Below are 14,550 nucleotides of genomic sequence, written 5' to 3'. Positions count from 1 at the left end.
AATGCAGCAGCTTTGAAATAAGTTTCTGAAATCTTTGGTCAAAAATCATTAAACCTGAAAGCTAAGGAGCTTTAATCAAGTACAGGTATATCAGCAACGTTGACGGGAGGGCTGAGCTGGATAGCACAAAGCAGAAGCCTCCTGCTCGCTCTGCAACATGTAGCATAGGCCATTTGCAAGGTCTTGGAAAGGGTTAATCCTCCCTTCGTTAATCAGACCCTTGTCTTGATATCGATTTTTTTTTTAATGATCTGTGCCGGGTAGCTATGCGAACATGTTTCTGTTCTTAGCTGGAAGCCTGTAAATCTACTATAACTCGGCTGAAGTGGTATCAAAGCAAAAGGAAACAAAGTGCGGGCCTCAAGACCGACACCTTTGACTTTTGGCTCCTGCAGCCTCATGCGGTTTGTACGGCTGGGTTTCTCTCAAGGATGTGCAGCAGGTTCCCCCTTCTGGCAGCATGGGTTCCAGGACAGCATGCCATCTGCTCCGCTTTCTAATCATTCCCAGATGCTTTCAATTACTCTTTAGCCGCAAAAAAAGACATATTTTTGTGACCAAGGATGTTGGAATCAACATCCGCAATCAGCCTCATTTCTGGCTTATGATGATTAAACTTGAAGATTGATTGGAAGAGACTCGGGAAGACATCAGGAGAATGTGTAATGAAGTCTGTTGACGAGGAAGGAGCAAGAGTCAGCTGATAGGGATTCTAATACCATAACAATTACAAGTAAACTTTAGGCTAATTAACACTTTTTAAATTGAAGATGCAGAACCTGATTTTCCACTTCTTTTCCCAACCACTCATCTCTCACTAAAGTGGCTGCGAAGTAGGCACAAGAACTACCTGCTATTTTGGGACCATTTTTGTACGGGTGGAGGAGACTGCAGTAAACAGCACTAGAGAATCAGAACTCTCAGTGTGTCTGCTGGGTGTTTGCAAATGTGTAATAAAACGACTGACAAACGCTTATGCTATACAAAAATTAAGGCTTTGAATATAGCCTCAGTAAATTAAGTTTAACCATTACCAGATTATTTTATTCCAAAAGAAAATATTAATATATCCAGGAGGTTTATTTGGATACAACTGAAATGTGGAAATACACATCGAAGACCACCAGATGTTTAACGCTGCCAAAATGAAATGTCACAAGGGAAAAAACTTGATCAGTCTTCAAGATCATGTATTTCTTAAATGGACCTAGGATGACAAATCCATGTCTTTATCAGGAATGCTTATTTATTTCTTAGCATTTGTAATTTAGGAAGGACTGAATACTCAGGCATGCAAAGCATTCATTTCTAGAGTCTGCTTTGCTGTCTATCAGTCATAACACTAAAGTTTGTATTTTTTTTTAGCAAAAGTTGACTTTCACAGATTGGCCTTTATTTCATTTAAATAGAATGTTAAACCATTGTTTATTCCCAAAAGTTAATGGCTTTAAAAGTGCCATACTTTGGAAAACTTAATAAGGAATATCACACTTGGCCCTTTACAGCCAAGAAGTCCCCTTTGGTTTATATCAATTTTTCTTTTCCCAACTTTCCCCTTCACTTTTGTTCTGCATCCGTTGTCGTTTCTTGTTCGATACAGTCTCTCCTGTTGAGCAATTTGGACCACACTACTGTTTAACTTGAGAGAAGACATGAAATTATATCTTAAGAAATCAAGTGTCAGCTGTTGGCTTCTCCCTTTTCCAATGCTCCTCTGCTATAATATTGCTGATTGAGCAGAGAGGAGGAGCAGGAATTGGTTCCTGTGTTATTAATGATTTGTTTTCCGACAGTTGTAAGGGGATTCTTCCGGACCATCAAGGCACTAGTTTGCTTTCATTGATGATTGATAGTTCAAATATTTAGAAGAGTATCATTGTAATTGCTGAGGACTTATCTACCTCATTAGCAATATAGTCCCATTTCTCCTCTGTGGCAGTCCAACACCACCAGCACAGACATATCTGAAATTGTGACTAACACATCTCTCTGTTTCCCCCCAGTAAATTTATAAGCCTATCAGAATTATTGGCAGTGACAATACCTGGGATCAGCTCTCTCTTAATTTAAAAAATTATGGATGCAAAGGGATATGTTTTGACCTTTTGGGCCCAAACGTATACACCTATTTCCACTAACCCCCTTTTAAGTGTCAGGGAAAAAAAAAATAGAACACCTTAGTATGTCTGTAAAATAATTCACATATTTTAGAAATATATGAAAGAAAATATGCAATGCTTTGCATTTGTTTAGCTCCGGCTGAGACTCTCCAGACATAGTGCAAGTTTACTAATGCTCACAACATCACTATTAGTTAGAAGTTCAATGAAGACTTCGGGTCAAAAAGGTTAGTAATTTGCTTGTAGGCACACAAGCAGTAGCATAGCTGGGCTGGAAATGGAATCCACAACTCCTGAGTCCGCATTGCCACTTTTCTTCTTAGTCATTGTATGTTTTCAGATGAAATCATATGCGAAACTCCATATGTAATTTGAAGCCAGTTTGAATATCCGAAGAAGAAGGAGGCTTTTATGGTGTTTCAAATTAATTACTGAGAACCTCATTACAGACAATATGGAAATATTTTATGAACAACAATTATTATTAAATAAATTTTGACACCCATAATAAGTGTTTTATAGAACCAGTATTTTGCATTACAGGTTGTTTTAAATTTAAACTTTTTATTGTCTTTTTAATAGCGTCACCATCAGAAGCATGCAATCTTTTGTGGTCTCCAGTGGCCTCAATTCTCAGTCATTTTAACAGAAGTTGATGTGACATTGTTTAGGTGGTGTTCACCACCTTGCAGCATGGAGCACTTGAGGTTCAGATAATGATTTATCTATTTTGTCCTCCTTGATTTGAAAGAAGGTACTGTTGCTAACATCTGTACACAGTTGTCATTTATTTCGAATAAAAGAGAGAACATTCCTCCAAGGTCGATAGGATTGCAGTTCCTCATAGCCAAACTAGCTCCATTATTTGTATCAGTAGTGTATAACGCAAAGCTAAAATAAGTTTTTATGCAAAGTTGTAATGAACAATTTGTTTCTTGTTTGTGGTTATCTCAAGCTGGCTGTCCAAATCTCAAGAAACAATAAAGGACATCGGGTCAATGCCTGTTACATTTTTCAGAAAAAGAAACAGAAGTCTTCTGTCTCTCTCTTCCAGATTGCTTTGTGATTTTTGCTCGATCGTCTGTAGCAATATCAAACATTGTCTTCTTTCTTTTCCCTCACAGCTGGAGTTTCCATTTACTCACCCTTCCTGGAAGGATTACCCTTTTAATCACTGAGTGCCTGCCAAAGCAGTGAAAAAGAGAAACCACAACCTTTTTGAAGATGTGCAAAATAGGAAGATATTCCTTCCAGTTGCTTTCTGTGTCAGCATTTTCATAACTTTCAGCATTTTGGTATATCCCTGTGTTATTAAGATATGTGACACAGAAACTGCAAGTGTAAGCTTAAGATGGTACAAAGAACTATGATAATTTTTTTTTTTTTTTAAAGATTGGAGGTATGGCACAAGGCTTGGCATGTGATTGAATCAGAGAGCAGCCTTACCAATGTATTTTATTTGCAATGTCCAACCCACTAAGGACATGAAAAATATTGGAAACTTAAGAATGGAAAGAAAGATGGGCAAGTGTTCTTTTAATAAATGCAAGGAAGGTTAGGAAGATTTTAGAATTCTGCAGCAAGAGACCGTATCAACAAATGGAGGAACACGGTGAATTATAGCTGTGAACTTTCGACTATCTTTACTGCCTGATTAGAAATACCGCAGCAGGAAAGATTGATAAGCATCCTCTTTCAAGCTTGAAGAAGTATCTGGAGGTCTATTGATCAATGCTGGACTCAGTACTGAGATGTTGGTAAAAGGCTTCTTTTCTCCTACTAATCACAGGCTACAACGAGGGAATAAAAAGAGGACAAGGGACAAAACCCCAAAGCTGTGAGCTTTCCTAAGGAGAAGTTCCGTTCATGATGCAAGGAATGTTAGCTGTATGCATGCATAGAAATGTGCAAAGAAATATTCCCTTTCTGAAATACTGTCTATGAACTGAGCAAAAAACTCACAAAGTTTGGTGACAGTAACACTTGACACGGTACTGCACTAATAACTAAAGACTAATAACACTATAATCTGTGGTCCAGTCTTTTTCAGCAGAGATATTCATGAACAGGGTTACATTTCTGCCGCTCATTCAGCGTAAGCAGATGTTTGCAGATAAATAATTAGGGTTGCGAGCTGTATACGCTGAATGAAAATGAACCACCAAGAAATTTTCTGCTTTTATCTGAAGATGACACAAGCCAAAGACTTCCCTTGACGTAAGTGTACCAGTCAGAATGTGGAGAATCCCACCCCATTCACACACAAAACTTTTCTCACAACTACAGCAAATGTGGGGGCTGCGTGTTTTTTGTTCTCTGCACCCCCAAAGCTGCCTCTGGTTTCATCCACAAGCATCTTTAGGCATTTGTTCATGTCCGTCAATATCATCTGCACTCTTAAGATCATTACAAAAGTACCTAGGCAGTAAATGTTCCACAGGTGTATATAGAAATCCTTATTAAAATTAGAGGAGGCTTCAGAGAGAAGCTTTTGATTTTGGACAGTTTTTACACAATCCGGTATGTCTTCCTAACCAGGGTAGGTTCCAGTGGTCTCATTTATTATATTACATAAATTCTTCTTGATCCTTTACCACATACTCCAGGGGCTGAATTTTCAAAAGCGCTTTGCAGTACAGATAAACTCTGAAATCAGTAACTTCCTGCATTCTTTGTGAGATCCCATTCAGAAATTCAGTCACAGAAAACTGGATGGATGATTACATGATAGGGATATGTGGAAATATTTTTAACGTTTGATATTGATATTAAGTTGTTTAAACACAGTGGACTGACGTCTTCTGTAGACATTTTCTTGCTTTTTTTTTGGAGGGGGTATTTTTATTCATTGGTGTTTATTCATTCACAGCATATCCAATTCCAAACATAGGAGGCAAATGCTCCAGGGGTTCCAGTTTATATAATTAATCCCTCTATTTTTTATTTTATTTGATATAATTTAATTAGATTAATCTAGGTTTATAATCATTGCCAAAAAAAGTATATGCATATTTTATCCAACTGTTTTTTGTGGCCACTGATAATCAATAAGGGCTTAGAACTTAGAAAATATAAAGAATACATGGAAAGACAATCGGGTTAATTAGATTTGTCCTTCCAAACAGTCATACGTAAAGTCCATCCATTTAAATCTGATCTAATCATGTGCTGAAGTGGCGTGAAATTGAATGAAATCAAGCTGTCCATATCCAGAAAATGTTCTTACTGAGATATAAAAATCCTCAAGGATACCAATTAGTCAGATAGATAGTCTACTGATAAGTCAAGGATAAGTTTCTCACTCAGTCACAATGCTTCCGATTTATATATTGAACATGGTGACTGGTAACGGAAGCTGATTCCTTGAGGGTCATAATTCCTTATTGAATTCAGCCTTCCATGTTATGACTTTCGCAGAAAAGAGCTATCTTACATTTCTTCTTTGGCAATCTTTGGTTGCTTATATATAGCCACTAGTAATTACTTTATTAGGAAGGCAAAATACAGGGGCGCTAGGGTTCAAGGGAGATACTTGGCATTATAGAAAAGAAATGGTAAGCAATCTACAGAGAGTCACAAGTAAAATGAAGAGTTAAACACAGAGCAAGATTGTTGACATGGATGACAGCTTCTGAAATATAATAGTCAATGCTGTATCAGTCAGCGGCGTGGGAAGAGAAGCACAGGGAATTCAGGGCATGTCTGTAAAAACCTGTCTATACTCACTCTGAGTTTCTTCACTGAGGTTTAATGAGACTTTTGGTGCGTTATACCATTTATTCTTGCTGATAGGAATTTTGATGAGTTGCACACTTCTGAAAAGTAAGCAAATATCCTTGATCTCATATTCCTAATCAAAAGATAAAACAGAGATTTAAAAAAAAATCTTCTTTGTCATAGATAAGATTGCTTTACATTACAGTTTGTTCAAGACCACTATGAATAGTTCTTATCTGGCACCTTTGTTTTAATCTTCATGGATGACATTAGGGAGAGGGTCTTTATTAAAAGCCTCGAAATACTAAAAAGTCTGGCAAGCTTGTCATGTGATTCCTTCAGAGTCATTTGTCTGCAGCAAGAAACAATGTGCAGATGTAAAGTTTAAAATAATTCTGACAGGAGCTGGAAAAAAGTTCTGGAAGTTCACCTGATGCAACAAAATTCAATGACTTCATGGGTAGTTAATATCCTGGGAAAGATGCTTAAAGGAAAAGGAACCCAGCCAGTGCTCAGTGTAATTCCTCCGATAGTCCACTGGGGAGGCAGAAGCTATGAGACGAGGTCCTTAGCAGGTAAATTCATGATGAGTGAGGTAGGAAAGATATGAAGATGTTTGGCCACTAAGAGTCATTCATGGTAAGGATTTTAAGCGGCATTCTAGATTAAGACTGGCAGGGTGGATAAAAAGGAAAATGGGAAAAGAAGATGAGAAGGGAAAGGTGTAATTTGCACACTAATTTTAGCACCAGTAGAAAAAATCAGAGAAACAGAGGTATTAAAATAGATAAAGGAACATCAGTCAGGAGAAGGTTGAAGTGTAAGAAGAAAGCTGTAGCAGGTAGTGGGCTTAGTGACAGGAATGCGCTTGAGAAATGGGAGATGAACAATAAGAAATGAGAGAATAATTTACATGCAGCAGTATATTGCTCAGAGGTAGTGGAATCTGTATCCTTGGAGATTTTCAAGACTCAGCTATGGTCCTACTTCGAGGGGGAGGTTGGACCACCTGGCCCCTGGGATCCCTTCCAATCAATAGTTGTATGATTCTGTGAAAAGTGAGGGTCTTGAGCAGCAAAAATGAAGAAACCAGAACAACTAGTGATGGGTGTGACATCCACCATTGTCAGGATAACAAATACATGATGGAATAGCAGGCGTGGTTGTTAAGGGGTACTGAAGGATAAGGACTCTTAAGGATTCATAGAAATTAAAATGATGAGTAACAGTGAAGGTTAATAACAGAATAAATGTTCTCAGGAATTCCGTCATTATGAAAAATGTTGATTTCTAAGACACGGATGAAAGAATACAGGTTATTTGTAACCATACAGTGCAGCTATTCCGAAGTGTTACAGCTCACAAACTTCCTCATCAATACTGCATCAACAAGCTGAGCTGCTACATCAATCTTGGTTTTGGAAATCATACAGATATTGTAAGATAACCATTTATTGAAAATAACCCTGGACTGAGCAATTGCAAGTTGATATAGTTTAAAATAAATTGAAGAACAAAAAAAAGATATTTATCTAAGCTTTTTATATTTTGCAAGAATATCCATCAATAAATTAAGTAAATGGTTAGTGAGGTCATCTGTACAGAGGAATTCAAGTAAAGGTAAAATAGGAAAATAAAAATTATATGTGCTATAGCAGGATGTCTGTAATTCCTTCCCCAGTCTCTTAAAATGGCCAGGCGGAACAAATCTCAATTTTAGGTAGTGTAGGCTGCTGGAGGAGAAGACAGGGAAGTTGCTACTGATGCCACCACCCCCACATAGGTCTGAATGAATACATACTAGAGAAAAGATATTGGAAATAAACATGATGGATGAGATTTCGTAATGTAAAAAACAATTAAAAAATAAAAGAATGAAATTGTAAATCAGCTAAAAGTCAATGTAAGTTTATGAAAGGTGTCAAATGGAGTTGTTTTTCTATAAACAGGAAATGTAGATTTCAGCTATCTCATCAGTTTAAAAAAATGGCATGATGCTGCATGGCACTGCTAGTGGAAATGGAGAAGAAGGGTATTAGAGGAACTGCAGGTAAGTAAGGAGCTGGCTCTGGCAAAGATGGCAAAGATTAAAAGGGGAAGACTGATGGGTACTTACTAATGTAGTTCCTTAAAGATAAATTGCAAGACTGTTCTTGTTCATTATGCTCATAATTGCATGATGGCATAGGTATTCGTATGGAGATAGGGTTATCTGCAGTGTTGCAAAGATAGGAGGCATCTTCAAGACAAATAGATTGCTTTATCATGCAGAAAAAATCTGGATGGCTTCAAGGGCTTGAGAAATAGAAACAACATCAAATTCAGTAGTACTAAATACAAAATCATAACCGTGTGGTCTCAAGTGGAAAGAAGCATCATCTGGAATTGACCTAGGTGGAGCTGAAGGTACCAGACTACCAAAGCACGGATATGAGCTGCCAAAATGATAGGCAGTGTGAGAGATAAACATGATCCTCTGGGCAATAAGAAGAAATAGGGAAATATTATTGCCATTGTATGTAGCACAGATGAAACCTCGTGTAGAACACACTGTACAGTTCTGGCAACATACGTTCAAGAATACGGAACTGAAACAGGAGTATAGAGAGTTGTGTTCTTCAGGGGAATAGCTGATTTTATGAGAGGACAGTAGAAGAGAATTGCTCTGTATTAGTTAGGTAACAACAGGACAGGCATGCAATTAGTTAAGTTGAAGTTGATACAAAAATAAATGGGTATAAATTGCTATTCATGTATTTAGAGTAGCAACAAGAAGCAGCCTCCTAACCAAACAATCGCCATCTGTAACAGCCTTCCAGTGAGAACAGTGGAACTAAAACATCTAAATACTCTTAAAATGGAGTTTAGTAAGTTTATACAGCTTGACAACCCGGATGGTTCCTCCTGGGATGTTAAGGAGAAACTCTCTTTGAATCTTCCTTAAAGGGTTTCAGTTAATTATATCCATTCATTGGGAGGCATGAAACAGCATTAGACATGATTGGTTTACTGTTTTGGTTTAAAGGACACTATGAACATATCCACAAAATGAAGAAAATTTCAGTGGTTAGTGCATCCTTTGAGATCAGCTGCTATTTTCATTTTTACCTGAAAAAAATGCTGATAGTGCTGATATGTTAAAATTCCTAATAATGATTAATTTTTCAGAGCAAAAATATATCTCCATCATGAGTTTTTATTCAAACAGATGGAAATTAAATTCTTTTGTGATTTTTTTTTTAATAATCTCAAAACAAAAATGTAGCCTGCAATTTCTGAGGGAAAACAGTTTTGCAAGATGTCTGGAAAAAAGTATCTCTGAGGTTCTGTGGCTAAAATGAGATGCCATAGTGAATCCCATAGTCAAATGATTAAAATTTCACTAAAAACTTGCCCCCCACTTCAGAGCTGGAAACAAAGCCTCTTAGAAGTGTCTAGAATACAAGTCACCAGGCAGGAGAAAGGTCTGTCAGTGCTGTCTCCAAGCACAAGGTAAAATCTTGGCTTTCATCTGAATTTCCAAACACCCATCTCTCAGACTTCATTGAATCTTTGAAAAGGTCAAGTCCCAGTCTTTGGCCTCCTTTTGGACCTATTTTGGGCACCATCCAAGCCAAGCAAGTCAGAACCTTGTCCGTCAGCTGTAATCCCAAAATCAGCCTTTCCTCAGTACCATATGGATGCTTTGGACCTAAGGTATAGCTAAGCTAACAGCCTGAAATACGAAGAGAGAGTAGGTCATGGAGCTTGCCCTCTTGAAATCCACAACAAAGATGTGCAACTTTTGGCCAGGACACCAATTATTTACCCAGTTAACAGGGTACCAACTTTCTGGAGTTGTCCATGGCCAAGATAAGGATGCTGTCAGAACTGTAGAGTTCAAAACATGGTAACCATAACAGGTCTGACTGCCCAAATTAACTACAGTCCTATGTAAAACCCACTTCCCCAAGAATATTTTCCAGTGCACCTGCTTTTATGAAGACCTCGGCATAAAAGAAACAAATACAAATGTTCTTCCAGAACAAATATTAATATTGATAACATTTGCTGGTCTAATGACCTTACTATCCTATAGTGGCAGTGTACACTTCTAACTATTAAATATGATCAGGCTATTTTACAACAGTTTTAAACCAGAGGTGTCTCAGGCATAAACCATAAAATTTAATTATTTTCACCTGTGAGCATCAGCTCATGCAATAAAATAAAACTTGTGTCAATCAAATATTTATTTGTCTTGGCTTTGCGTAGTGCTTATCAGAGGACTTATCACTTAGCAATAAAACTGGAAAATAATCATTCAAAAGTCAAACACAGATCAATTAAAAAAGAATATAAATAAGAACATGTAGCTCTGTCTTCTAACTGTAACTTCTGATTAATGTTAAATTTATGAGTGAATCATCAAATTAATGCATTTCTATTCCTAAAGTATTTTTAATTCTAATTAGAATATAATTTAAAATAGGCATTCAATAAATGAAAAAAATATTTAGCATAAGAAAATAAACAGCTTTTTGTCCTCATTACTTGGTCAAGTACATGCCCATCACGAGGACACAAATGTCTTTTATATCCTCTTATCAGGATGATATCCTATGTACCAGGGCATGGCCCAGAGAAGAAACGAAATGCTGCAAAACTGATAAAAATGAGAATGGAGGAACAAATAGTAGCTAAAGGGAAAGGCATGGTTAGTGATCAAATATATTATGTTATGCCAAAAGAGTGAGCTGTGGTTTCTCATCTCTTCCAAAGATGCCATGCCTTGCTCTACAAGAGATAGCAAGGTCAGAAGACAGATCTATTTTCATCACGTCCCTGTCAGTGCTGGAAAACCTCACAATTGATTCTGTTGTGATAAGGACATCATATCAGATGCAGTTCAAGTCTTCCTCTCACTAAACCCCAGTGAATGAACAAACTGGGGAGCACAACCTCAATAACATTGCAAATCTCTAGTAAACTTATTTCTGAAACATATTTTGGAATTCTGGAGTTATTAAGACCTCTTACATAGTAAATGGGTGAAGAAACTTGGGTGAATTTCCTGTTTCTGCAGTTTTCTCGGAGTTCGATTTAATGGAGATGTAGAGCATTATGAGCTGATAATTTGCATTCCATGTGTAATGGAATAGTAACTTCCTACCATGCCTTTCAAGTAAGTTTGTTCATGATAATCCAGATTTCTAATCATCCAGAAACTGGATTGTGTCTACTCATTGTTCCTGAAAACTAAACGGGGCACTACATTTGTATTTTTTCAGTAAACACTTAAAGGTGAGCTTAACTTGGTTGATACGATCCCACTTACTTCAGCCAGGGCCTCAGACTGCAAAAGCCCAGGAAGAAAAAACACCAAGATTTCTTTCCATCTGCGCAAGTGCAGCATTCAGCAAAGTCTCAATAGCCTCATTTGAGGCCTTTAGAGGTGACGATAACAAAAGCAATAAAGCACAGAATGATGAAGATCGCAAAGTAGTAGTGCTAGGTTCTGTTCATCATTTATTGTGTAATTATCTCATAAAATTTCATTGGAGACCCTTGCACTAAGATTCTTCTTGTTTAAAGTATAAACCAATCTAACACTGCAAAAAAGGTCACTAGAAATGAATAGTGAATAATATTTGTGACAAGAAGGGTAGTTAGGAGAAGTACTTAATATATTGAAGGACTTTTTCAGTGGTGTTGGCATCCGAGTGTTTCTGGCATTTGCAGATGTAGAATTGCATGATATCTTGAAGGAATGGTATTTCTCAAAGAACAGCGAAGTTTACTAGGAACCAGAAATAGTGCGGGGGGGATTTCTTCTTAAACTCTTAAGGGGACTTTCATGCTATTTATCTATTCTTTTGAAAATGGAACACTCATGCCATCTAATCACGACTTCCTCGGATTCTGAAAGACCGATAAAAGGGGCACATTGATACCCAGTGAATAGAAATACAGTATTGCATTTTGGATTTGATCTGTTCTGTGCGTTCTTTATATTCAACCCATAATATTCAAAGATTGTTTTCATGAACCTAGCTTGTTCAGTTGCTAGTCATCTGATTTCATTCTGCTCTGGAGATCAGTGTGAATAGTTTTTCTTTCCTATTTGAGTATTGAGTATCAAGCCATCTAGTTTGAGAAATACTTTTAACAATGTCTACCATAAGTATTAGTTATACACAAATAGAGATAGTGCTTCAATTTCTATCAGTTGCTAAAAGCTTTTTCAGTAATGCTATCAGCTGAGATCAGTTTGAGTAAAGGCATTAACGTCTGGTATCAAAATAGAGCTTTATTTTATGAAGAATAAACTTCCTAAGGCTAATACCAAACAGTTAGGTGACTTGGGATTAATCTTTGGTTAGATCTCGCCTCTAGAGACTTACTGTGAAATCTTGTTTTAAAATCATAAGTGAAAATCAGTTTAGTGGTTTCATACTTGTTCCTTGTAGATATTTGTCTGGGTAACAAAATCACCACACAATTCAGTGTGTTTATCAGTCTAAAAGTAAAAGCAACTAGAAAAGACAAATATTTTTCTAGATGGAATAGAGTTTGAGTTACATTTTAAACTACAGCAAGAACCCATGAATGAGGAGGCTCAATTTTACTCCTTTTGTGCTACTGACTTACATCATTAGATAAGCATAAGCGACAGCACCCCTGTGCCGTAGTATCATAACTGTTAACGAGGCTGCTGAAACACATCCTTACAAAATGCGATGACAATCTTAATTCAAAGACCTGTCTGCAAAGATCCTTTTCCTGCCTGTTTAGGGAAGTCATGGACTCCTGGCCACTCTCTGCAATCCATCCCACATAGTCATCTAGCAGTCCCTGGATGAGGTTATGTTGAAGATATGTGCACCTTGGACCAGGACAGAAAGTATAAATATGAATGATACACATTCATGTGATGATTTCACACCATCATTTCTCATTGCACCAGAAATCCAAGGTAGTCAGGGTGACGCTGAGGGCATTTAAACTGTTTAATAAAAAAGATTCAGAAAGTGAATTTGAGCAGTCGTGGTAGATCATCCACACTGCCAGCTCCTACTTCGCTCCTTGTTTCTGCTTTAGGTTGTTCCCATAAACTTTCTCCAAAGAAAATCTGTAAAGGAGCCAGAAAGCAGTGTGGACACAAGTTGTTTGGCCATTTGGACTCAGTCATACTGCAGAGTCCTTTTTCATTTAGCAGTATAGACTGTGAGTTATCCCCGAGACGCTAATACACAGGCACCTTCTGACTTATCCTGAGCAAACATGGTTCTTGCCCATTACTGAAACTAAGAAGCTGTAGAGATAATGCAAACCCTGTATTCTGGCCCTTTTTCTCCATGTCCATGTCATGCGCTAGGCTCAGAGTGGCTTTATCGATGGGACATTTTAACTGGGGAAATCAACTCCATCAACTCTATGCAGTTCCTGTTGGTTTTGAAAGAAATTTCCCAGCATAAGGGAAATTTCCTGCTCAAGAGCCAGATTGCTCTTGATAGCTTAGTAATTACTGTACTAATTAAAGATGTTTCTGCTGCAAGATTTTTTTCACAAAAGCTATAACCAAGTGAAATCTTATTCATACTCTAAACTCTGATTCCATCAGAATGTAATTAGTTTCTCCTGGATGTTTGACTGCATGGTAGGAAATTATTTGGTCCAAGGCTTTTACCTAATAAACTTTCAAGATCCACTCGAAATGAGACAATCAGGATAAGAACTTACTCCTTTCAGGTGTTTGTAAAACACTGTATGAGAAAGCGACTGTCAATATAAGTAAATAAAATGGGCCAGGGTCTGTTCTCTGGGTGTACGGATAAAATATACAACCCCTGCCTGTATACTCTGCCAGGACTGCTTATTGGGAACAGTCCCAGGTATGTATTTTCCCCCAAAACTATGTCCGTCCCTGGGAATGGGCCAAAACCCTGCCAACGAGCACTGTAACAATTGAATAGGTATGGGCAAATACAGGCCACTTAGATATAAAAATTATTCAAAATATTACTCAAAACCAAATAAAATCACAGGCAATTACAGTGTTTAGTCTTTAATCCTTACCATCAGTCTGGCTATCGCCGCACACAAAGACCAGCCATATCCTGCCATCAAGCTGTCCACAAGCTCTTTTTACCAGAGAGAAACAGACATATGATCAGATATATTTTCCTAAGATGCCGCACAGTACACAGCCACGTAATTGCATTATACCGCTGGTCCTGACTGTAAGCAATGAACCTGGCAAGGCAGGGTTCTGGGCTAACTGTCCTAATGGGCCATTTCAGTTGTTTGTTTTCAATAAAAAACCTTCTGCATTGTATACCAAGATTTAGGGTCCTTAGAGAAAGTTGTTAAGCTCGATAGATTTGTAGTCTGTTCTAGCAGCAGCAGACAATGTAATACAGCAAATTTTGAAAGAAAGGTAGGATATTTCAGTCTTATATTCCAAATATTTGCCTAGTTCCATTCAAAATGTCAGTCTAACATATTGCTGAACATGGCTGAGATAAATGCTGTGCATGGCGAAGGTAGGAGAGGCCTATATTTTAATAAAAAGTATGCATGATTCACCTTTCCCATTTATTGTTGGTATATCGATAATAATTGAGTACAAAAGGGTTTGTTTCTTTCCTGGATGCTTAAGTGAATATTAGTCTGCAAATTGGGGAATATACAGTCTATTAAGTACCGTCTGTCTCTACACAGAAGGGTGCTA

Source organism: Gymnogyps californianus, chromosome 4 (genome assembly GCF_018139145.2).
Source record: "Gymnogyps californianus isolate 813 chromosome 4, ASM1813914v2, whole genome shotgun sequence".
Classification (NCBI taxonomy): Eukaryota; Metazoa; Chordata; class Aves; order Accipitriformes; family Cathartidae; genus Gymnogyps; species Gymnogyps californianus.
Note: the sequence above shows the minus strand (reverse complement) of the source record.